Source organism: Pteropus medius, unplaced genomic scaffold (assembly GCF_902729225.1).
Source record: "Pteropus medius unplaced genomic scaffold, Ma_sr-lr_union100, whole genome shotgun sequence".
In the NCBI taxonomy this organism is placed as follows: Eukaryota; Metazoa; Chordata; class Mammalia; order Chiroptera; family Pteropodidae; genus Pteropus; species Pteropus medius.
This window is the reverse complement of record NW_024349801.1, coordinates 24,096,170-24,122,201: the sequence shown is the minus strand read 5'-3', so window position 1 is coordinate 24,122,201 and position 26,032 is coordinate 24,096,170. Positions and strand designations below refer to the sequence as shown.

General features: G+C 32.5%; 1 pseudogene; it reads right to left on the bottom strand.

The window, feature by feature from the left end:
- Positions 1-4,179: 4,179 nt before the first annotated feature.
- On the bottom strand, positions 4,180-4,296 carry LOC120623162 (uncharacterized; annotated as a pseudogene).
- Between the last annotated feature and the right edge of the window lie 21,736 nt (positions 4,297-26,032).

Below are 26,032 nucleotides of genomic sequence, written 5' to 3'. Positions count from 1 at the left end.
AGATTATATTAACTGATTATATCAATGTTTGGAGACATGGACAAGACTCTTACACACATATCCCTTAATAGAGCTAGGTGTGAAGCAGAATAAAAGAAACATTAAAATGAGCACCCGAGAATGTGCTGTTAACCAATGAATTCTAAAACTTGGCAAAAAGAATCAACTTCAGGTCTCCTTGTTCAGTGTTGGTTTAATGATTAACTGAGGAATCTGACTTTAGAAATGATCTAATCAGTACAAAGGCATCCTCTATTCAGCAAGGGTAATTTAATTAGATACTGTTTTTAAAATGTAATATTGATTACTGGATATTGCTCCTTTAACTTTTAGAAAACTTAAGTCATAGTGACATTGTGAGCCATGTAATTATAGGTGACTAAAATTAGGTCAATGAAATATTGCTAATAGAGCATGACAAATGGAGCCATCAACCCGGTGAGTAAACTTGCATCCTTTGTACATATTTACTATCCCCAAATGAACAGAAGGTGATTTTTGTGTTGTTTTCCAGCAGTGAAGATGGCTTTATGCTCATTCACTGTAACTAGAACCATCTTTGCCAAAGGGATTACTAAGATTAGGATGCAGGTTGCTAAAATTAACTGGTCTATACACAGACTATTCTCTAATATAAATCCTATCCCCAACTGTGCTGTGATTGCCTTCATTTTTTTAATCAAGGTATGAGGAATCTCTCTCTCTTTTGATGAGGCATCTTGGCTACTAGAGAAGTCTGCATGCATCCACTCAAAAGTAATCTCTCCAACCCCTATATTTGTAAAATAACTCATTGATTCTTTTATTATAGTTCTCATCACAATTTGCCTCATATTTAACTGTATGTTTCTCCTTGGTTATGTGCTTTAGAAAATCTCTTCTGCATCTTATTCATCTTTGTAGCTTTTATAGAGTCTACCAGTGCTTATACATTATAGGTAATTAATTTTTGAAAAATTAAAAAATAAGCGACTAATAATATTGATATTCCTTTAGAAGGAATTAAAGCACTTCAAACTTCAGGGGTCATGAGTCCAGAGCTTCTAACTACTTACAGAAATAAGGCCCAGTATAACTTGCTAAGCACATCTAGACTTGTTTAAAAAAAAAATAGAACTTTAGAAAATATTAGGGAAACAACATAACATGAGGAAAGGCTTTATATACACTGATAAGCAGATAAAAATGTGCATAGTTAGCCATGAAGCAAGTCAAAGTCTCTTTATATTAAATATGACTTAAGTATACTCATATATGGAAGCATTTTATGTAAAATTCTGATTAAGACAAGGTGGATTATACCTCAAAGATAATGGGAGATCTGTTTAAATGTCACAGGAGAGGAGGTTATACCACGACTTTAATAGCTTTATAATGCTCAGAATCTGATCACAGTAATTATAGCTCAGTAATTCAGAGAAAGATATTTGCTTCTGGGAGTTAAATGAAACATTTGAAAAATAAAAATATCATTTATGAAAAGTTTAATAATATTAAAATATCTTGACATTTACTAAGAAAAAAAGCTTAGCTCAGGGAAAGCTTTCTTTCAGTTTGAAATGCTTTAAATTATACTTATTTTATTATTATATCATAAAAATTAAAATTATAATCACAAACACATAATTATAGATAGTTCAGAAAAATTATACAATAATAAAATATTATCATTATTCTCACAACCTAGAAATAACTATTATTCATATTTTACTGGATTTCTTTTATTATGTTTTCTCTTTGTGTATATAAATTTTATATAACTGATAACATACTGTAAATAATTACATATACAGTATTTTTATAGACAGTATTATATATATGGTATTTTAATGTGAAACTTTATCTGTGATATTGAAAAAACTTTTAAATTATTTTTGTCATTGAGTATCTGGATATGCAGTATATTTTTAAGAATTTCTCTATTATTTGACATTAGTTTTTTCTTTTTTTTATAAATATTTTTTATTGAGCATCTTTATAATTTTTTGTATGTATGTACATATGTATTTATTTATTTATTTGAAGGCTCTTAACATGATTTACAGATTTGCTTTGTGGAAACTTATCAAAATTTTTACCTCCCTAAATAGTCACACAAATCTCATTTCATTATATGCTTTGGCTTCCCTGAGGAAATACTTGTATTTCAAATTTACTTATGTTTGTTAATGATGCATTTTTACTTTATTCTGCATCAGATATGCTGAAAATTAATAAATAAGAGCTAAAAATACTGTTTTTGACTCAGATCTTGGTTTCATTCAGCCAATATTCTTTTTTTTAAAATCAAGTTCTACCATTTTATCAATCTTGAAAGTAAAAAAAAAATCCCCAATTATACATAACTTTCTTTTTTGAATAGAACATTATAAGTATTGGTATGATTTTCTTTTTACCATCTTTGCATTTTCAGTCTGAAAAACTTATTTGGAAAAAATAAACTCTTATATTTATTCTCTATTGAATAACAATAGTGATGATCATGATATATAATAAAAATAAGAACAACTATAATGCTCTTTCTTTGTGCCAGACTCACACATAGTAAGCCTTCATATTCATTACTGGATTCAACCCCAAGGTGGAAAAAAATAATGTGATTCTTTAATGTAAAAATTTAAACCCTACATTCTTTGATTTACATCTTCATATCCAAAAACTATGTATTCTCCCTGTTAGTCTAATAATGACTGGATCTAAACTGTAAACCTCTGTCAGTTGTTAGTTGAATCTTCTGGAGGGATATGAGAGCTATGAGAAGACAAATTTGGAGTTACTCAGTCATTTAAGATTATTAGATAAAAATGAAAGGTGGGAAATTTTGGAAGAAATTGACTCGGAAATAATAAATAAATAATCATAAACCATGTTACCTGAAAAACTGTCATGTCAGATTTGCACCGTTCCTGCATATTGTAATATTTGTATCTTATAGCCATAAATGTTTTTGACAGGTTGTTTAAGTTCCTAACCGTCTCACTTACGATATCTGAACTTCAAAATTTTGATTTTATCTCTCATGGAATATAGTATTAATCTGTACCTTAACTGCTTTTTGTGGTTCAACTGCAAATGTAAATTTAAGTAGCTGGTAAATCCTTGTTAAGCAGTAAATTGTCAGGGATTATGGCGTAAATACTCATGTATAATTCAGCTTCTTTTCTCTTTTCCTTCTAGAAATCACATAAAAATTTACCCAGGGACAAAGAATCAGAAAACTTTGAGACACATTTTATCTATGGACTGTAAATACATAGAAGTATTAAGACTGGACAAAAGCCATCTTGATGAAATGAAGAGATGATGACCAGAGCTTAGTCCAGTGATGGAAGATCTCAGAAAAGTCTAGGAAAAAAAAAAATTCTTGAAAGTGAGGAACTCACTCTGGATTGCAAAAGTTTATCCCTTCATTGTAATGGAGTCAGGAGCAATATTAAGAAGGACTAACAGCAAAAACTGTCAATAATTCCATAATTCTATTTCATTGAGAAAGGCTGAGGGGGAGAGTTTATACAAGTAGGTTAAAAAAATAAAGCCATATTTGAAGGAAGATCTTTTTATGATAGTAAGAAAAGAAAAATCCCTTTGGAGGTGAAATCTGAAAAATTCCAAAAGTATCTTCTTATACATAGAAACTTCCTATATATTTTTGTTCCAGAAATACATAATTTATTCATTGATGAGTAATAAAAAATAAACTGGTATAGCATTAATACAAAGATATTGTAAGAAAAAGAAGAAAAAGAACAGCAGAAGTTAAAAACAAAGAACACTGAAGAAAAAAACATTTCCGTACTCACTTTAATAGTACAAGTACTAAAATGTGAAAGAAAAAAAAAACAAACCACATTTCCATGAAGCAGGTAAAAATTGTGAGCAAATATCTCACTATGAATTTTCTTAAGTAACTACCTGCTTCTATGAAGGACTACAGATAATAAAGAATGTCAATTTGGGGATAAGAAGGCAAGGCAATAAGATATAGAGAACTACGCTGACAGGATGCAGTAAAGAAGTGGAAAATTAATCATAGAAAGGAAGACAAAATTGAAAGAAATGAAGAGAATACTATGTCCTGTAGAAAACTTGTAGGATAAAATATGAAAAAGTGGTCAAAATAAAATAAAATAAAAATGTTTTAAAAACTAGACAAAAAGATAAATGTTTTTTTTTTTTTTTCCCCTACAGCACCTGGTATTCCTAGGTGGTCTCCCATCCAAGTACTAACCAAGCCCGACCCTGCTTAGCTTTCGAGATCAGGTGAGATCGGTTGTTCAGGGTGGTATGGCCACAGGATAAGTGTAAAAATGTTAATACGAAAAAAGAAAATCAAAACAGTGAAACAATAAAATTATTTAAAGATAATGTTTTTTAAAGGTTTCCTGAAAAAAACAAACAACAACAATAAAAAACCCCCAAAGACTGACTATTCGAATTTAAAGTGAAGACCATGAAAAAATATCTTAGGGAAAATCGACAGAGAATATTTAAGAGCAAGACATACCCTTGGTAAACTTATTGAATTTAAATGATACAAAATGAATCTTTTGGTTAATTAAGCAGGGAGTTCAAGTCACTTTTTGGGGCAAAAGATATCAGACTGGGTTCAAATTTCCCTACAGTAACGTCAAAGCTAAAAAATGATGAGGAGATAACCACAAAACACTTAAGAAAAAAAAGTGTGAACCAAGAATTTTATATTCACCCAAGACAAAGTTCGGGTAGAAAGACTGTAAAAGAACCGTTTGACTTTGCCACAGGTCAGGGAATAGTTTTCTTATTCTCATAAGAAATGAACTTCATTTGAAGAATGAACTTCATAAAACCAATAAATGATGTTAAGAACTACTAGAAAAGGATTGGCAGTATGCATCAATGATATTTAACATTAGAACAAAGAGTGAAATAAATGCAAAGATCAGAATGAAAAGAGTGAAAAAGAAGTATTATGTGCCCTGACACCATAGAAATGATACAGCCAATCAATATTTGAGAAGAAGTATGAAGGCGGGATATAAAATAAGCTGTGACACTTCTGCAGTGCTTCAGAATCAAGACAAATCATATAAGAGAAGTTTAGACATAATTTATAGTACTAAACCAAATACTAAGAAAGGCAGTAACATAATTAAAATTGGTTGATAAGATGTGAGAAAAATCTTGTAAATGTTGTTACCCATTATAATCAAAAGGCAACAGCTATTGTTCAAAGAAATAATTAATTGTCACTTAACAATATATTATAAAAATCTTTCCGCATCACCCAGAAAGAATGTATACCTGGTTTTTATTGGTTGCACAGCAATTCTGTTTCTGATTATATATAATTCTTTTAAATAAACCGTATTATTGGAAATGTAGGTGTTCCCATAATGTTATTACAAGAAAGTGCTATGAACTTTTAACATGTTTTTATATATTTGTGGCATTACTTTTTAAGTTAAACTCCTAGTAATAGAATTCTTACAGGTTACTAGATTGGCAAATTTTGAAGGCTTCTAAAAAATATTGCCAAAATATATTTAGAACAAAGAATAGTGATGATTATTTGTTTTAATCTCTGCCAATACTAGATATTATCATTGTTTTATAACTTTACGGAATTTCTGAGTGAAGGATATGTCCCATTTAAATTTACATTTATTTAATTATTATATATTGATGAAAAAATTTTTAAAACACCTGTTTATTCCCTTTGTCCACATTTCATTGAAGTTGGTACTGTTTTTATATTGATCTGAGTGTTTCTATATTAAGACAATCCCTTATCATGTTTGTTTTAAACATTTCTCCCTCTTAAAATTTTATTTATGGCATATAAAAAATAAATAATTATGTGTTAAAATCTATTTTTCTTTATCTTTGTAGTTTCTGCTTTTATGTCATACCTAGAAAAAATTATCCTAATTTTATATAAACTCTTTTAGTATCTTCATTCTCTAAATATTCTACAGCACCTGAGATTCATCTTTGTCTTCCATTCTTTTCTGCCTTCTCTAATTTTAATTGAGAATTTTGTATGATTCCATTTTCCCTCCTCTTTTAGCATGTCAATTGTACTTCTCTTTTAAATATTTTCCTTGGTTGCTCTAGAGTTTGAAATATATAGTTAAAACAAATCCAAGCCCACTTGAAATAACATAAAGCCACTTTATGGGGAGTGCAGGTACCTTAAACAGTGTTCCCAATTCTTTTCTCCTTTCTTTATTTCAGGTTATTATTCATTTCACTCATCCATAAGTTATAATCTCCTTATATATTTTTGCTATTATCATTATTTTATTTTATTTTGCATGCTGTAAATTTGTTTTTTTTTTAAAAAAATGCCAGTTTATTTATTATTTTTTCATGCTATATATACATAATTTTTTTTAACATTTTATTTTTTTATTTTCCCCGTCCCCCATCCCTTCTGGTAACCACTAGTCCACTGTCCATGTCCATGAGTCTCTGTTTGTTTGTCCTGTTCATTTGTTGCTTTTAGGTTTATATCTCATATATGTGATTTCATGTGATTTTCAACCTTTTCTGTTTGGCTTATTTCGCTTAGGTATATTATTTCAAGGTCTATCCATTTTGTTGCAAATGGCAGTATTTCATTTCTTCTTATGGCTGAGTAATATTCCATTGTATATATGTACCACAGCTTCTTTAGCCAATCATCTATTGTAGGACACTTTGGTTGCTTCCATGTCCTGGTCACTGTGAATAATGCTGCTATGAACATTAGCGTGCAAATATCTTTTCGAATATGAGTTTTCAAGTCTTTGGGGTAAATACCCTGTAGAGGGATTGCTGGATCATATGGTAGATCAATTCTTAGTTTTTTGAGGAACCTCCATACTGTTTTCCATAGTGGCCGTACCAATTTGCAGTCCCACCAACAGTGTATGAAGGTTCCTACTTCTCCACATCCTCTCCAACATGTTATTACTTGTCCTGTTGATTATAGCTATTCTATTCTAACAGGTGTGAGATGGTAACTCATTGTGGTTTTGATTCGCATTTCTTTAGTAGCTAGCGATGTTGAGCATCTTTTCATATATTTGTTGGCCATTTGTATGTCCTCTAGGGAGAAGTGTCTGTTCAGGTCCTCTGCCCATTTTTTGATTGGATTGTTTGTTTTTTGTTGTTATTGAGTTGTATGAGTTCTTTGTATATTTTGGATTTAGGCCCTTATCGGAGGTGTTGCTTGCAAGTATATTTTCCCTTTCGGATGGCTGTCTCTTTACCTTGTTGATGGTTTCTTTTGCTGAGCAGAAGCTTTTTAGTTCTTTCTCTCTTTTTTTTTTTCTCCTTTTGGCATTCCCATTTTGTTTCTATTACACCTTTCATAACTATCCCACAGTTCTTGGATATTTTGTTCAATATTTAATTTCTTTTATTCTTCTTTTCTCTTTGCTTTTCAGTTTGGAAAGTTTCTATTGACATATCTTCAGGCTCATAATTCTTTTCTTACCTTGTCCAGTCTAATGATGATCCCATTAAAGAATCCTTTTGATTATTTGGTAGAGATTCCATTCGTCTGATTACAATATGCAACTACTCTTATATGTTGTCCACTTTTTCCACTAGAACCCTTAGCATGTTAATCATAGTTATTTTAATTTCCTGGTTTGATAATTTCAAAATATCTTTCCATGTGTGAGCCTGGTCTTTGTGTGATTATGCATTGTGATGTTTGCTTTATCTTTTAAGACTGTATTGTTTGTTGTTGTTGCCTTTTAGCATGCCTTGTAATTCTGAGCAAAAGGAACTGAGGTAGATAGGTCTTTAGTGTGAAGTTTATGTTTATCAGGCTAGGAGTTAGGCTCTGTTCACTGTTCACTGTAGTTGTGTCAAAGGCTGAAATTTCCTTTATTGTTTATTATTTGTTTTTGTTCTACCCTGTTGACTTTGGATTTCAGCAGAGACTCCTCAAATAAGGTCTGAGGCTTGCAGTTCTTTTACCTATAATCTCTTTACAAACCTTTTTAATTTCTAGCATTTCCTTATGCTATTTTTCAAAAAATTTCCATCTCTCTGCTTATATTGCCAATTTTTTCTTGCATATTATCTATTTTTCAATTAGTGCATATAACAAATATATTATGGTTAAAAAAATTATGTGCCATAGTTACAATATCTTTGTCTTATCTGAGTCTGGTTCTGAGGTATGCTTTGTTCCTTCAGGTTGTATTTTTATCTTGCCTTTTGGTTTGCTTTGTAACTTTTTGTTGGAAGCTGAACTTGTATTGGGCAATAGAAACTGAATTAAATAGGCCTTCAGTATGAGGATTTATGTTCATCTGGCTAGGAGATGGGTTATGTTTATTGATTACAATTGTAGGTCATAGAGGATTCCAATTTCTCTTGTGTCCTTTTTTTTTTTTTGTCTCCACTTTTTGCAAGTGCTTTTCCAATAATATAGCTTTTTCCCTCCTTAAATGAGACAGCAAGGCCGTAGGGGGCCTTCCTCCAGGTGGAATAAGTTTCTGATAAAGTATTTACCCCTGGAGAGTAAGCCTTCTTTGTTGTGGAGAATGTGTGGGCATATTTCACAATGGTTACTCTTTCCTTACCCTGTAAAGCCAGAAGGCAATTTCTCTAAGATCTTTGCTGTTCAAATTTCATAGGTTTTCTAAAATTAAAGCCACAAAAGTATGGGCTCCCCTTAAGTGTGAAGTCCCCAGAAATTTCTCTCTCATGCAATTCACTCTCAGTCTTCAGCAACTTGTCAAATCAACCATTTAAGTATTCATATCAGTTTGTGGCTCCAGTGGTTTCTGTTCTGGGGAAGCACATTTAGCCTTGACTGTGGAGTTGCTTTTCTTTTCAGATTTCAGTGTGAAGTTTTGCCCCACATCCTATGTTCTCTGATGGGTCAAAAAATGCTTGATTTTCAGTTTTTTCAGTTTTTAATTATTGTAAGTAGAGGAATGGCAACTTCCAAAATCTACCTGTTGGAACAGAAACTGGAAGTTCATACTTGATTTTGTTTTATAACTTCCAGCTTTAAAATACTGAGCTCTCTTGTTCGAGAGCTACCTCTTCTTTTTCAGGTAATGATAGAACTGAGGGCTAAATAGGAGAAAACATCCTCTACGAAGTCCTATAGCCAATTCAAGTGTATTAAATCTAAATACTTTTCTTGTCCTTCTTTATCACATGCTGCCTTCCTTGACTTTCCATTGATAACAATGTTTTTTTTTGTTGTCGTTGTATAGTGATATCTGCAAATAATTGCCAGTACTAATCTAGAGAATGTATATAGATCTATTTGTCTAGCAATATTCATATTTGTCCAACAGGTCAAAGTCTTTGTTCATTTTAATTCTATTCTATTTAATACTTTCCAAATCAAAAATTTAAGAAACTAATGAATGTGACACAAGCTCTGCCTCATAATGTATGCTGTTACTGCACTTACATCTTCCATCTCAATGCTTTTAGCAGTTCCCTAATACAGAGACTCTGAGGAATTTCAAAATACCACAAAAGTGGGGTAATTTAATTTCAATAATTTAAGTTTGGAATATCTGTCTTTACATTCTTTGGACTGTCCATTAATTCTCTAAGACTTTCTCTTATGTCTAAAAATTCACATCTCTTCTAGTCACATTTGGTATAGTAGCAGGGTAGACCCAGTTTAAGCTTAATGTTTTTCAGCCTCTGAACTTAGCATTAGAGTTAATTATAATTACGGACTTGAAATTATTAGAGATGAGATTCTGAACACTGTAAAATAAAGACATTTGTTCTACAACATAGCCTTTTGCCAAATGATATTCCATACTTTCCATAATTGGAAAAGATTTCCAAGAAATTTTCTAATGTTAATAAAGATTCAAAATACTTTAAAAATAAGATCATAACTCCATTTAAATGTGTTAATAATTATTTAAAATAGAGTTTTAAAAAGTGGGCAGTGTGATCTTTTGATCATACTGCAACATGGTTTACCAAATCCACCCAAAGATTATTTGATTTTCTAGGAGAATGTATCTGCATTTAACTTCGCTATATACTAAATCATTAGAGCTGAAAAACTGTGAACTTACACTTAACTTGAAGATTTCTATTGAGTATAAAAGATAACCCCAAATACTATGGTTTTTTTGCTCTCTATGACTTTGATCAGTTTTATCTAACTTTCAGTCTTATCCTAACTTTTTTTTTTTTTAACCAACTCACTGTCAATGCCTTGATCCGGCTCTGGAGAAAGGAAGTTGTGAATTTCTGGGGTTCACTGTGGTGGCTGGGGTTCTTGTGGAAAGTCCATTCTGGATCTTTCTCTTCTCATTCTTTCTCACTTTTCTGACCAAGCAGTATCCCTACAGCATCATGCTGAAATATCCCTCCTTTCTTGCCAGAGATGACTCAACTTGGCTCCTTTTACATGACGTCCATCTGACCCTCAAGAAACTCATGCAAAAGCCAGCATTTTTCATATAAAGTATAAAACTGTACTTATAGAATGCTACTGGAACCAGCTTATTTTTCTTACTAGTTCTCTCATAAACTAATACATTTATGTTTGGTATGTTTGATATGTTCCTATATTTCTATGAGTCATGTCTTTAACTTGGAAAATTTAAGAAAGTATATTGTTAAATAAGTTCTTTCCTTATTACATGTTTCTCTTTAATATTGTAGGTTTTTTTTTCTTTCTGTCTTATTCCACCACTATATTTCATTTAATTGGGCATAACTAAAAGTTGTGTACTTTTATTCTTTTTTATACGTTGAATAAAACTTTAGATTCACATTCATGTTTATTTAATGAATGAATAAAATAATGCATATTTCATAACTCTCAGAAAATAAGGTAGAGGTATATTCAGTTTAATTCCACCAAATAGACTCAGAATATTTCAAATGTATTCTAACAATTTTTTATTTGCTTGAAATATTTTGGCATAAATACATACATTTTACTGAATCAATTTCTAATTTTATAAATTCTCCAAATGTCTGGGCACTAATACACCTTTTTTAAATAAAGTAATATTATACTTGAACCATAGAAACATATCTGCCATATTTCTTCCTACTTAGGCTAGGACCTTCAAGTTACAGTATTAATTTTGAATGCAGAAAGGGAAATACAAGGAAAAAAAGCAAAGAAACTTTTAAAAATCATTTTTATTACAGTACTTGAGACTTTCATTTGAATGTTACATCATTCAGTGGAGTGTCAGTTTGATATTCTAACATCATCAGTGACTTTTTTTATACTCTGCAAATTCTTTGAACTTACGGTATTATAATATTTTTAAAGATGTTAAAATTCATGTGTTAACAAAGGCACAATATAAAGTGATTAAGTAAGATATTTCGATTTAACCAAAAAGCTATTTAAAGTTGTTTATTAAGTGAACCAAGATCTGAAATTTGGAAACCTGTTCTCAGGTCCACCTCCATATTGTCCTACATCCCATCTCTCATCAGATGTGCTAGTAGACTCAACCAATCATATCCCTAAGACTACTCTAACCCTTAAAATGAAGTACAGAAGTATCTGTTAGTGAGGGAACTATCTTTTTATGAATGACTTACTAACACCTCTGCATTGCTGCTCTTATTCTATGTTTTCTGTTTTGTTTTGTTTTTAGACCTTCCTCTAATTTTGTAGTTATTTGGTTTGTGTTTCTGATTATTTTGGTTTAGTTTGTGTTTATACCTGAAATGTTTCCTTAAACTTCAATATCTAGCTTCTGTCTAGGCTCCGTTCCCTACCTACTGGCCTCAATTTCCAATTCTTGCCTAAAGTCATTTTCATGGCTTTGAACTGAGATCAGCACTACATGCTGCTTTTTGGTGGATGATAACTTTCCTACGCTCTCTCTAAAACAGCTGAACTTTTGATATCCTTATTCAACCCTGGATTCAAATCTTGGACTTGCCACTTCCTATCTGTTCCTATCAAATTAGTTTGACCTTGGACAAACCAATTTTCTGAGGTAGTTAAAATTGTATGATACTTACTGCATATGCTTACAATGCAAATTAAATGTACTAATGTATGTAACATGATTAATAAGTATTCAAAGATATATAATACTGTGCTTTTATTATATTATGACACATACAAATTATTGTCCATATTACACTAACCCAGAAGCTCAGAATGAGCAGCACTATCTATAAAAGCAAAGGCAACCATTCAGCATGAGTAACGGTGCTTCATTTTGAAGACGACCCTCATGAGGAGACAATATCAAATGTCCCATTTGCCATATCCCCAAATAGCAGACTTGTGAGATGATGTGAAAGGTTTTTTAAATAACTAGTATATGAAAATGACTGATTTATTTTTCATCAGGAATTAGGATTTTTACAGAGGTAAAATTTCTAAATAAGGAAGTAAGTTATCAAAAAGAAAAATCAATTTGTTTGCTTACCCTGGGCTGATATTCAGAATTATCATTTATTGCATATTGCAGAATCACTCTAGAAGACAGTTTTGGATACTTCTCCAACAAATTTTCCTCAGTTCTTTGATGCCAGAATTTAGATTTTGTGAATCTTAATCATTCTAGAGCAATAGTAAGAAGCCCATATTCCTCGGAGAAACTTAGTGTAAGAGTATGCTTCTGACCTATTCTAGTTAATGAAGAAAAGTCTGGTGGAGGATAGCGGCATCTGGAAGATAGTTCTGGGCTTCAAGAAAGGATATGACCAAAATAAACAGTTCTTTCAGACTCTTGATGTACTCAGGTCTGGCTGTGATTAATTTTTTGAACTGTTACAGTAAATTTGCTATTATGAAAGGAGTGAGGACAATGACAAAGCTGAGACACTAAAGGTGACAGAGCATCTTGTGCTGGAAACTTCTAATAGCATGCACAAAATCCATTCTTTCCTTCCTACTTATTAACAAAACTCTGATTTTGTTGGGGGGTCATCGATATGATGAACTTAAAAAAGCCCATTCTCTATCATTCCTTGCAAATGGAAAATCATGCTACACTGTTGTGGGAAGTGAGATGTAAGTAGAAGAGTTGGTCAGGTGAGACAACCAGGAAAATTTTTCAAGAGAGAAACTGAATCATATGAAATGTACCCTTTTCTTTTGACCTGTTCTTATTACTGACTAAAAGTCATGAGATGTTTGAGATACAGAAGCCATTTTGCCGCCAGGCAACCATGAGAAAAAGAGATAATAGAGACCCCGACTATGATACCATTGATACCCTGAACCAATGTCTAACAATCACCAAACTCTAGCACCTAGGCTTTTCATAATGGGAAGAAAACAAAACCTTTATTTTGTGGAAGGCATTTTTTGGTGTTTCTATCATTAGGGACAAAAGCATTCCTAACAGTCTGCTGACTAAGCTAAACTTATAGATATACTCCATTAATATTTTTTGTTGTATGATATATGAGGTAATAGCTTCTCAAAAACTTTAAGCAAAGTGAACTCTGAATGTTATTTTACTTACAGATACAAAGTATCCTAAATGATAAACTCTTAATAGCTATCAAAAGCATATAGAGTTATTTTCCCTACACTAAATTGTTTTAGGTTGCTATCTGTTCTCGCGTGCTCGCTCTCTCTCTCTTTCTCTCTCTCTCTCTTTCATCTTTATATATCTATATAATTTTCTACAACTTTATTCATACCTACCCATCAAAATTTTTAATTCTAATCAATTGGTTCCAAGCAGGTATGGGCAGGGAAAGCAGAAAAACATGTATGTTGATATTTTATAGCATTTATATTGGCTTTTTAACATTTTCCTGGTATAATATCTCTTATTTTTTTTAATCTTTTTTAAATTAATAGACCATTTTTTAGAGAGTTTTAGGTTTGTAAAAAACTGAGCAAATAACAAAGAGATTTCCAATATACCCCATCACTCCCCTGCTCACAGTTTCCCCTATTATTAATACAGTGTGTTAATATTTGTTAAAACTGATGTAACAATATTAATACTTTATTATTAACTAAACTCCATAGTATACATTAGGGTTTACTCTTGTCTTGTACACTTTCATGGGTTTTCACAAATGCCTAATATAGTGTAACCACCACTGCAGTTTCATACACAATAATTTCACTGACCTAAAAATACCATTTACTCCACCTATTCATCCCTCCCTTCCTTCCTCCAGAACCCTGGCAATCATTGATATTTTTACTTTTCTATTGTTTTGCCATTTCCAGAATGCCATATAGTTGGATTCATACAGTTGGTAAACTTTTCTAACTGGCTTCTTTCAGTTAGTAAAATGCATTAAAGGTTCCTCCATGTCTTTTGGTTGCATGATAGCTCATTTCCTTTGATTTCTGAATAATATTAATTTTATGAGTTCACCACAGTTTGGTTATCCAGTTACTATCTTTTAAAGAACATCTTGGTTGTTTATAGAATTGGGAAATTACAAATGTAATATAAATATATATGTATACATATAAATACATATACACACACGCACACCACACACACATACACACACTATTAAGAGTAGTGTGCAGATATTTTGTGGATGTAAGTTTTCAACTCAATTGAATAAATACCTAGGAACACAATTACTGGATTGTATGGTAAGCCTATTTAGCTTTGTAGAGAAACAATCTATCTTTCAAAGTGGCTATACCAAATCACATGTTCACCAGAAATGGATGAGACTTCTTGTTGTTACACATCTTCTCCAGCATATGGCTTTGTCAGTGTTTTGAATTTTAGCCATTCTAATAAGTAGGTGGCAATGTCACAATGTCATTTAATTTACAATTTCCTAATGACATATGATATTAAGCATAATTTCATATGGTTATTTGCGATTTATTCAGCTTCTTTGGTGAGGCGTCTGTTCAAAACTTTTGCCCATTTTGTTAAACCATTTTATTGCAGTACAATTTACATATAGAAACTGTAAATAAAGTCCAGAATCAGATGGCTTCAATGATAAATTCTATCAAACATTTAAAGAAAAATTAATACCAATCTTTCTCAAACTCTTCTAAAAAACAGAAGAGGAGGGAACACTTCCAAACTCATTTTATGAAGCCAGCATTATTATCCTGACACCAAACCAGATGAAGATAACACAAGAAAAGAAAATTACAAGCCAATATCCCTGATGAAAATACATTTTAAATCCTTGATAAAATACTGACAAATCATATTCAGCAACAAATTAAAGAATCATATGCCATAATCAAATGGGAGTTATTCTAGGCATGCAAAGATGATTCAACATCCATAAATCAATATTATAAATGACTTGAACAAAATGAAGGCTAAAAATCATATGATCTTCTCAATAAATGCAGAAAAAGCATTTGACAAAATTCAACATCCATTTTTGATAAAAACTCTCAACGAAGTGAGTATAGAGAAAATGTACCTCAACATAATAAAGGCCATATATGACAAGCCCACAACTGACATCATGCTCAATGATAAAAAGCTGAATTCTTTTCTCTAAGATCAGAAACAAGATGAAATGATGACTCTTGCCACTTTTTTTCAACACAGTATTAGAAGTCCTAGACAGAGCAATAAGGCAAGAAAAGGAAATAAATGATGTCCACATTGTAAAGGAACACTCACTACTTACAGATGATATGATATTACATATAGAATACCCTAAAGATTCCACAAAAAAACTGTTAGAACTAATCAACAAGTTCAGCAAAGTTGCAGACTACAAAATCAATAAAAATCTATTGCATCTTTATACACTAAAAATGAACTATGAAAAAGAGAAATTAAGAAAAGAATTCCATTTACAGTTGCATCAAAAGAATAAAACAGCTGGGAATAAATTTAACCAAGGCAGTAGAAAGACCTGTGCACTGGAAACTATAAGATATTGATATAAGAAATTAAAGATGACACAAATAAGTGAAAAGGTAGTCCATGCTCGTGAACTGGAAGGATTAAGATTATAAAAATGTATACAATTCCCAGAGCTATCTACAGATTCAATGCAATTCTTATCAAAATAATCATGACATTTTCACAGAAATAGAATGAACAATCTTGAAATTTAAACAGAATCACAAAGAAACCCAAATAGTCAAAGTAGAAAGAAGAACAAAGCTGGAAGTATATAATAATCAAAATAGTCTGGTACTGACATGAAAACAGACACATAGATCAAGGGAACAGAAGAGAAAATTAAAAAATAAACTCATACATGTATGGTCTATTAATTTATGGCAAAAGAGCCAAAAGTAAACAATGGGGAAAGAACAGTCTCTTCAATAAATGGTATTGGGAAAACTGAACAGCCATAGGCAAAAGAATAAATCTGAACCATACACAATCCTACACCAAACACAAAAATCAACTCAAAATACACTAAAGACTTGAACATAAGACCTAAAACCATAAAACTCTTAAAAGAAAACAGGTAGTAAGCTCCTTGATATTGGTCTTGGCAATGACGGTTTTTTGTTGTTGTTGTTGTTGTTGTTGTTGTTGTTGTTTTTGATATGACACCAAAAGCCAAGGAAACAAAAGAAAATAAATAAAAATAAATAAGTGAGACTACATCACACCAAAAATGTTTCTGCACAACAAAAGAAACTATCAACAAAATGAAAAGGTACAACACAGAGAACTAATGTAATTAGTAAGAGTAAATGAAACTGACCACTCTCATATACCATATATAAAAATAAACTCAAAATGGTTAAAGACTTAAATGTAAGACTGAAAACCACAAAACTCCTGGAAGAAAACTTAAGTAATAAACACTTCAAAATCAGTCTTAGTAATATCTTTTTCAGGATATAGCTCCTTGAGCGAAGGAAACAAAAACAAAAATAAATAAGTGGGACTACATCAAACTAAAAAGCTTCTGCATAGAGAAAGAAAACCTCAACAAAACATAAAGACAAGCTATCAAATGGGAGTATACAGGGGTTAATAGTCAAATTATATAAAAAACTCATACAACTCAACATCAGACAACCTGACTCAAAAATGGACAGAAGACATGAATAGACATTTCTCCAAAGAAGACATAGATAGCCAACATGAAAAGATATTCAACATCACTAATCATCAGGGAAATGCAAATCAAAACCACAATGAAGTTTCACCACACATCTGTCAGAAAGCCTATTATCAAAAAGTCAACAAATAACAAGAGTTGGCAAGGACGTGAAAAAAAGGGAACCCCTGTATATTGTTGGTAAGATTATAAATTGGTGCAGACACTATGGAAAACAGTATGGGGATTCCTCAAAAAATGAAAAATAGAACTACCATTCAACCCAGAATTCACTTCTGAGTATTTATCCAAAGAGAACAAAAACACTAATTCAAAAAGACATACACACCATTTTGTTTATTGTAGCATTATTTACAATAGCTGCGATACAGAAATATGGAAGAATTGCAGGTGTCCGACAATAGATGTATGGATAAAGAAGATGTGATATATATACACAAGATGTGATATACACACACACAAAGAAATAATATTCAGCAATAAAAAAAATGAAATCTTGCCATTTGTTACCACATGATAGACCTAGGGGGTATTATGTTAAGTGAAATAAGTCAGAGAGAGAGAGACAAATACCATATGACTTCACTTATTATGTGTGGAATCTAAAACAAACCAAAGCAAATGAACGAACAAAACAAAACAAAAAAACAGACTCATATAAACAACGAACAAAATGATGGCTGCCATAGAGGAGGGGGTTAGAAAGAATAAGTGAAAATGGAAAAGGGGAATTAAAAATATAGTGCTTTTCTTATAAACATATTGGCGTCCATCGATGTTAAAAAAATTAGAGAAAGAGAACTGGTGATATGGGTCACATTTTTTAAAAATAAAAAGTCAACTTACGGAATAGGAGAAAATAGTGGAAAATCACATATCTGATAAAGGGTTCATATGTTAATATATAAAGAACTCATAAATATATAAAGAACTCATAAAACTCAATAGCAAAAAGCAAACATCCTGATTAAAAATGAGAAAAGAACCTAAATAGACATTTTACCAAAAAAGATATACAGAGGTCCAACGGGCAAATGAAAAGGTGTTCAACATCTCTAATCATCTGGGAAATGCATATCATAACCACAGTGAGATATTACCTCACACCTGTTAATATGGCTATTATTAAGACAAAGTAAAACAAGTGTTAGCAAGGATGCTAAGGGAACCCTGTGCAGTGCTGGTGGAGAATTATTCTGGTTCAGTTACTATGGAGAACAGTAGGGAAGTTCTTCCAAAAATTAAAATTAGAATTACCACATGATCCAGCAATTCTACATCTGGGTATTCATCTGAAGAAAATGAAAACACTAACTGGAAAACATGTATGTACTCCCATGTTCATTGAAGCATTATTTATAATTCTCAGGACATAGAAGCAACCTCAGTGTCCACTGATGAATGAATAAAGATGTGGCTTATACAATTAATATTATGCAGTCATAAAGAAGAAGGAAATCTTGATATTTCTGACAGCATGGATGGAACATTACGCTAAGTTAAATGCCAGATAGAGAAAGGCAAATACAATATAATTTCACTTACATGTGGAATCTTAAAAAAACTGCTCATAGATGTTGAGATACTGAGAACAGCAGACTGGTGCTTGCCAAAGGCAGGGAGTAGTTAGGGGTGGGGTGCAATGGATGAAGCGGGTCAAAAGATACAAACTTCAATTACAAAATAAATAAGTCATAGAGATGTGATTTATAGCATGATAACTATGGTTAATAATCCTGTATTGTATATTTGAAAGTTGTTGACAGTAGATCTTAGTTATCATCACAAGAAAAACGATTTTGTAACTATGTATGGTGATAGATGTTAATTAGATTTATTACAGTGAACATTTTGCAATATATACAGATACCGAATATTATGTTGTATGCCTGAAACTAATATAATTTTGTATGTCAGTTATATATCAATAAAAATAAAAAACTAAACTGTAAAAATGTGAAGCTACACTATACAAAGAATTTTTAAATGGGATGCTGAATATGAAATTTGTGTGTAGGCCTTATATGTAAATCTCTCTTAATAATTAAAAGTAAAATGATGAAGAAAAAAAGAATATGGAAAATAGCTCGAAGCAATGTTCAATGTAGTGATTCCAAAATTATAATAGAAACAGAAATGGAATTTTTTCGTTTGCTGAGTTCCAGACACCGAATAATTTAAGTATGCCAAAGAAAAACACGGAGGAGTGTCCTGGACTTAAACGTGATCCAACAATCAAAAGTTTTGAAATTTAAGTGGTGCCATCATACTTTCTTAATTATGCACAAGTGTACTAAAATATCACACTTTTCTTCCTTTTCTTCCAATATTCTTTATTTCCTTTACCCATTCTTTCACATGCTGTCTTTGTAAATTGGCAACTTTTAGGAGATCTAGTGAAATTCTTAAATCATTACTTGTTCTGATTCTTAATGCTTTCTGGCATCTGCCATATTAGATTACATAAGAATGGAAGAAATATTTCTCTGAGCAGTTTAAAAATCTATCCTAAGTGCATCATTGTATATTTTCTTTTACTCTTTTTCCCTTTATTTTTTTCTGCCACAGCTGTGGATTCATCCATATGACATTTCAAGAATGCAATCAATTTTCCTGTATTACTGTTTAATTTACAAGTCTTGTGGCTTTTGTTTTTTGATATTCTTACACTTCCGAAATCTTGTATTTTGGGTCATTCCATTTCCACAATTTCTGTCATTGATCCTTTTTGAGCAATGTATTGTTTCTAGTTATATCATGGTGCTGGAAATAAGAAATAATTAGATTTGACGAAAGGAAACAGAAAAACGTATCACAGCTGCTTTCTATAACTGGTTAAACAATACATATATTTTGGAAATCACTCCGATCCTAAACTGAGTTATTAACTCAAACTATCCTTTAACCTAATTTGCTCTATAAAACAGAAAGAACATGACCATAGACAGACATGAGTTCTATTTCAATTCTGCACCTTAAATTTCCACTTCAAAGGAAGTAATCAACCATAAATTTTGGAAAGACAGCCTAAAATAGCTTAGCAGCTTTTAAACAATACACCCACATTGAGATTATAAAACTGTTGGGATGTTGCAGATTGAATGTGGTGGAGGGGATGTGTATAAAGGATACTCAAGTAAATAATTTGGGATGCAGCTGCTGATATGCTGTTAATACCTCCCCCTTATCCCAACCCACTCCATATATACACACAGAGAGAAGAGGTGAGAGTATGTGTTTTTCAGCTTAAGCCTAGTGAGAGACTTCAACAGGGCCATTCAGAATTTGATATGTAGCCCAAGCAGATGTAAGACACATTAAATTAGTACCTGGTTCCTGCCTAGGAGATCCTCAATATGAGGATGGGCTACCTAGCAGCTCTGAAGGCAATGTGAAGGAGAGTTGATGATGAGCTAGGAAGAGCCTGCACAACCTAGAGCTGGCACATCTAATAATGAGTTAAAAGCCTGGATTCCTAGAGTCTGAGGAAGAAGTGACTTTCTTTATAGAGTGCACTTGCTCAAATTTGGGAAATTATTGGAGAGAAAACATCAACAATAACGTGGGAATGGCAGAGGTGATTTCCAAAGTCTCTATGGATGTGCTAGACTGAAAAAGGAACTTTAACCATCTCTCAGGCTAGAGAGCAGAAAGCCAATTTATAATAGTACCAATCAAAAAATAATTCTCCTATACCTTTTAACTCTCCTTCCTCAACTTGTTCCTTATTATCTTGAAGGGTTTCAAAGTTATAGCTATGTGGTTGGGGAGGAAGTGAACAAGAGAGATGAGGCTCACCACAGCCCCTTCCTTGAGGTACCTGGCTCTAGCCAGAGAAGGTGGAAAGAAGCGTTACCTTTGATCAAATTGGAAGTTTTGATGATTATATGGGAGTGGGAATTTTTAATTAATAAAATAATTGTTTTTGGAACAAATCGACCTGGACAATCTACTATCTACCAGTGACCAAAAAAAAATCATTTCTGCCCAAGTTTTTCTCCTGGGGCAATGGAAAGACTATGTCCACCAAGACAGTTTAAAGAGACAGCAGGAAACAAAGTCTTGCTTAATTAATTCCATTAGGTTGATAGCCTTGAGCAAGTTACTTAAACTCTTAATTCCTCATCTATAAATTAACTATCAGTACTTCATAAAATTGCTACGATGTTTTAAATATTTTTAAAGTTACATTAAAGAAACATTATTATTTAAAATATCTAACACTATGTCTGACTCATAATAGCAATTAAATAAATTGTACCTGCCGGATATTTCCTAGCTGACTCAGACCATTCACTTATGATTATGATATATTTTACAGTATTCACTGGACTTGAATACAAATAATGCACTCACACTGTTTGACAAAAAAGTATTCACTGAGTACCTACTTTTCACAAGACACTATACTAAGTCATTTTTCATATTTTTTTTTATTTAACATCGAAAGGGCCCAAATAAAGGTATCACCATGAGCACCACTGTATATAGTACATTTGAGGCTTGGAAATGTTATGAAACTTGGTAAAGACATGGAGCTGGTAAGAAGTAAAGCTGTAATTCTAATCCTTTTCTCTATACTACTTGACCAGGGCATTTTTCCAATATCTCAAGCTATCAATGACTCTTTTTAATGGATGTTCTCTCCAAGTCCCTGATAAAGGGCAACAAGAAAGATACAACTGTTTTCTGAATAATCACAGCATGACAGAACTTACTTTCATCTTATAAGCACCCAGATGGCTGGAGAAATCTTTTTCAGTATGTATCTGTGAATTCTGAGTTCCTAGCCCCATGCACAGAACTTTGGTCAAAAAAGGTATGAGGTTTCTGCTCTTAAAAAATTTAGTCCCTTCTTAGGAAAAGACATAAATAAAATATAATCAAATGTAAAAATTATTGTTAGAAACAGCAAGTAATAAGGTCAAGAAAGGTCAAAGAAGCACTTGTCTGAAGGAGAGTTTTAGTAGACAGACCCACAGAAGGTGGGTTTGAGGTGAGCCTGAGAGAATGGGCAGGCTTCAGAGAGAAAAGTCAAAAGCAGGAGGCTTTTACAGATGAGAAGAATTAAAAAGATATCACACACACTTTGGGTTTAAATTTGTGATGGCTCTGTGTTTTGTCCTTTTGAATCTATTTAACTTGGGAAGCCAATAATTTAATTGTAAAAAGCAATCATTCCTTTGGGTTATTGAGATAATGGAATAAGACACAACTTCTGTCTTAGTTTTTTCAGGCTGCTACAACAAAAATATCATAGACTGGGAGGCTTATAAACAACAGAAATGTATTTTTCAGTCTGGAGTCTGAGAAGTCCAAAGTTAAGATGCTTGCAGATTCATTGTCTGGTAAGGGTCTGCTCCCTGGTTCATAGATAACTGTCTTCTTGCTATATCTTCATGTGGAAAAAGAGGCGAGAGAGCTCTATACATCCTCTTTTATAAGGCACTAATCTCTTTCTTGAGGGCTCCACCCTCATGACCAAATTACCTTCTAAAAACTAAACCTTCTTCCATCACCTTGGGAGTTAAGATTTCAATATATAAAATTGGGGGTAGGGGGACACAAATTTCAGTCCACAACAAAGATAACTGGACAAAGGAGATGTGCTACATATGTACAATGGATTATTACTCAGCCATAAGAAAAAATGAATCACTGCTATTTATGACAACACGGATGGATCTTGAGATTATCATGCTAAGTAAAATAGACAGGAAAAGTTGAGAACCATACGACTTCACTCATATGTGGGATATAAAACTGAAAGCAACAAACAAACAAGACAAACAGAATCTCATGGATACAGAAAACAGTTTAGTGGTTACCAGAGGGAAGTGGGGAGATGGGGAGGTCGGTAAGGATAAAGGGGATCAAATATATGGTAATGGAAGGAAATTTAACTTTGGGTGGTGAACACATAATGCAATATACAAATGACGTATATTATTGAATTGTACACTTGAAACCTATATAATTTTATTAACCAATGTCATCCAAATAAATTTAATAAAAAAAGAAAAGTTTAAAAAACATAAACTTTTCTTTAAACAATAGTTGATTTGTTTTAAAATATAATACAGATGTAGCACCTAATCATGTTTTAGCTATAACACAAAATGACAAGTTGAGAGTATTTACTATACTCCATTTAAGACAAAGTTTTTGTTAAAAATATATCGAGTCGAGTAATTAGAATGTTGGAAATAATTTTAGTCCAGATAGTTTTTAATTCACATTTATTTATCATAAATGAGATTGTCTAAAGACGATATTGTTATAGAAAGTGTGTCATTGCTTCAATGCACATTTCTCTTTCTTTATGTGAAAGTCACAAATTAAAAGTACATAACATATGCAAGCCTGACTCTTAACAGCTCCTTATGGCCACATTAGGCTCTTAGGACCTATGTGTAAATAGGTATGGAGGATGTTTCTTAAATTTATAAACAAATAAGTTAGAATTGGGGAGAGAGAAGGAAAGTGGAAGAAGAAAAAGAAAAGAAGATATCATGACTGGTAAAAAAAAAAAAAACATAAAGCACACAGTAAAGTTTGTTGAATTGTTGGGAATGGTTTTGATGGTTTCAACTCCCATTTCTCTCTCACATTCCATTTAATGTTGCAATAATTATTAACATTAGTATTTCATTTCTTTGTGTTTATAATTATACTCCTGTTCCACAAAGACTCACTTCACACCTGCACATATTGTTAGGTAGTTAGACATGAGTGACATGGAAACAAAGGAATGGAAGCCCAGCCTAGAAACCACCTAAAGAACACCCCATTTGTAGTTAAAGAATCACTCCTGCATCCTGGGAGACAAAGGACTGGAGAGCCATAAACCTATAGTTGGTTTAGTCTGACTGGAGATACTTGCCCAGAAGGTATTACCCTAACTTGCTCACAACCTCACCCTCATTATACCATCATTATAATATCATTCTTATGCCCAGAAATTCATGAATCTAATTACAACAGACTGAATTTTGGGTAAGCACATGAGCACTAGGCAAAGTGTTATATAGCAGCCAAATGTCCATCAAAATAACCTTATGTGCCAATCACTTAGGAATATCTTTGTTATCTGTGGCCCTAATATAATACAGACTTTCCTTCCCATTTCTACATTGTTACAACCCTCTTTGCTGAGAACCCAATCCTCTCTTGGAGTGTACTCTTTTATCTTTATACCTCCCAAATTCCACAGGGCTACAGCCTTTCTTAGCGTGGCCCATCTTCTTCTAAAATATACTTTTAATAAATCTTACTTTTTCTAAATCTTGTTGACTTGTAATTCTTTGCTGTGTCAGTAAGGAAGAACCGAGGATCCTCCCCACTCCCACTCCCTCACCCCCATGCCGCTGGTAACTATATGATCCTCACCTCAATGGTAACTATATGATCTTCTTAAAGGTAAATAACTTGGTAGAGCTCAATTTTAAACCTCTGGTTCTTAAGTGTAACTTTATTTTTCATTTACTCCAGATAACTGTACATTAAAATTTGGTAGCAGAGAATGAAAAAGGCTATGAAATGATCTAAACTTAACTAGTCTCAACTCTGCATAAAGTGCTCTAATTCCCGTTCATTCTTCATTGAAGAACAGATACATAAAAACAAAACAAAATAGACAAACAAACAACAAAAACAAAATGTGGTAACAAATAGCATGACTTACTGAAAAAAGAATGGGATTTATATCTTGCTGAAACAAGCTGGATCTGAAAGCAGTCTCTGTCACATACTAGTTATGTGTTCCAGGAGAGTAATTGTAAAGCTTGGGTGGGTGCATACCAATCACTTGGGAATCTGGTTAAAATGCAGATTCTGACTTGGCAGGTTTGTGGGAGTTCTTGAGATTCTACATTTTTAACAAACTATCAGTTGCTGCTAATACCACTAGTTACAAGGTCCAAGAACAAGCCACAAAAGACTGACAAGGCCATTTCTAGTCTCTAGGATAGATAACATAACTCCCTTTGTGCTGCTGAAAAGAAATGATGTGGTAATTCAATTAAGTCACCAGTGTGCGGTAGATCCTCAATAAATAAATACCTTTGGTGACAGAAGTATTTTTCAAACATCTTTCCACCATTTCTAATATGGTTTTCCTTGTAGCTGTTTTACTTAAGTCTCAATTTCCCCCTCGAGAAATAGTTTTGACAGTTAAATATTCCAAGTAATTGTGATTAAAATATTGTAAATTCTCTGACAGTATTAAAAGGGTTAATTAATATTGTAGAGCTTGAGGAATTACTGAGGCCCTCACCTTAAACAATTAGTAAAATGACCCTGAGGCAACCAGCTGTCAGAGAAATGCCTTATAAGGCCTGAAATAATGACACCACATTATATCACCCTGAATCTGCATTTCAAAACCTCAAAAACGCAGCTGTCTGTCAGCCTGTCAGAAATCATTCAGCTTGAACCTAAATGTATTTTTACGCTTTTCACCACAAATTTTAACAGGGACAAATGGAGGGATGGCTTCTTTAATCTAATGAAACTCTTACCAACTCTGAGAGATCCCCCCCCTCCCTTAAATGTTTTTTGAAACAAGATGTACAGTATCTGTTTCAGAGAGAATGTCATGGTTCATTTGTCATCCAACCTCATACATCTGAGCAGCTTGGTACCCACGGGGGAAGAAAGTAGTTCTCCCAGGTGGTGAATTCCAGTGCTTTAAACGTGTGACTCATTGTCTTAACTCAACTCAAGGTATTTTCAGCTTTTCCATTTCAAAGTAAATCTCTAACTACTGTATTAATAATCATGAAGGTATGTCTCTCGAGAAATGAGCAAATACGCATTTTGTCATGAGTCTGAATTCATTGGCTCTCCTTTAATATTAATGCCTCTAAATTGTTTATTGTCTGCCACGTTAGCATACCTTTTTTTTAAGCTAAAGAAAGACTATTAATAATATAATTCATGTATGAAATGTTTAATATTTAACAGTCTCCTAGCTGCTCCTAATCTAATGTATTAATATAGATGCATCATTATGCTAAAGGAAATGCCTCACAATGTTAGAAAATGTTATGGACCCAAAGGAGCAATGTCTAGTTAA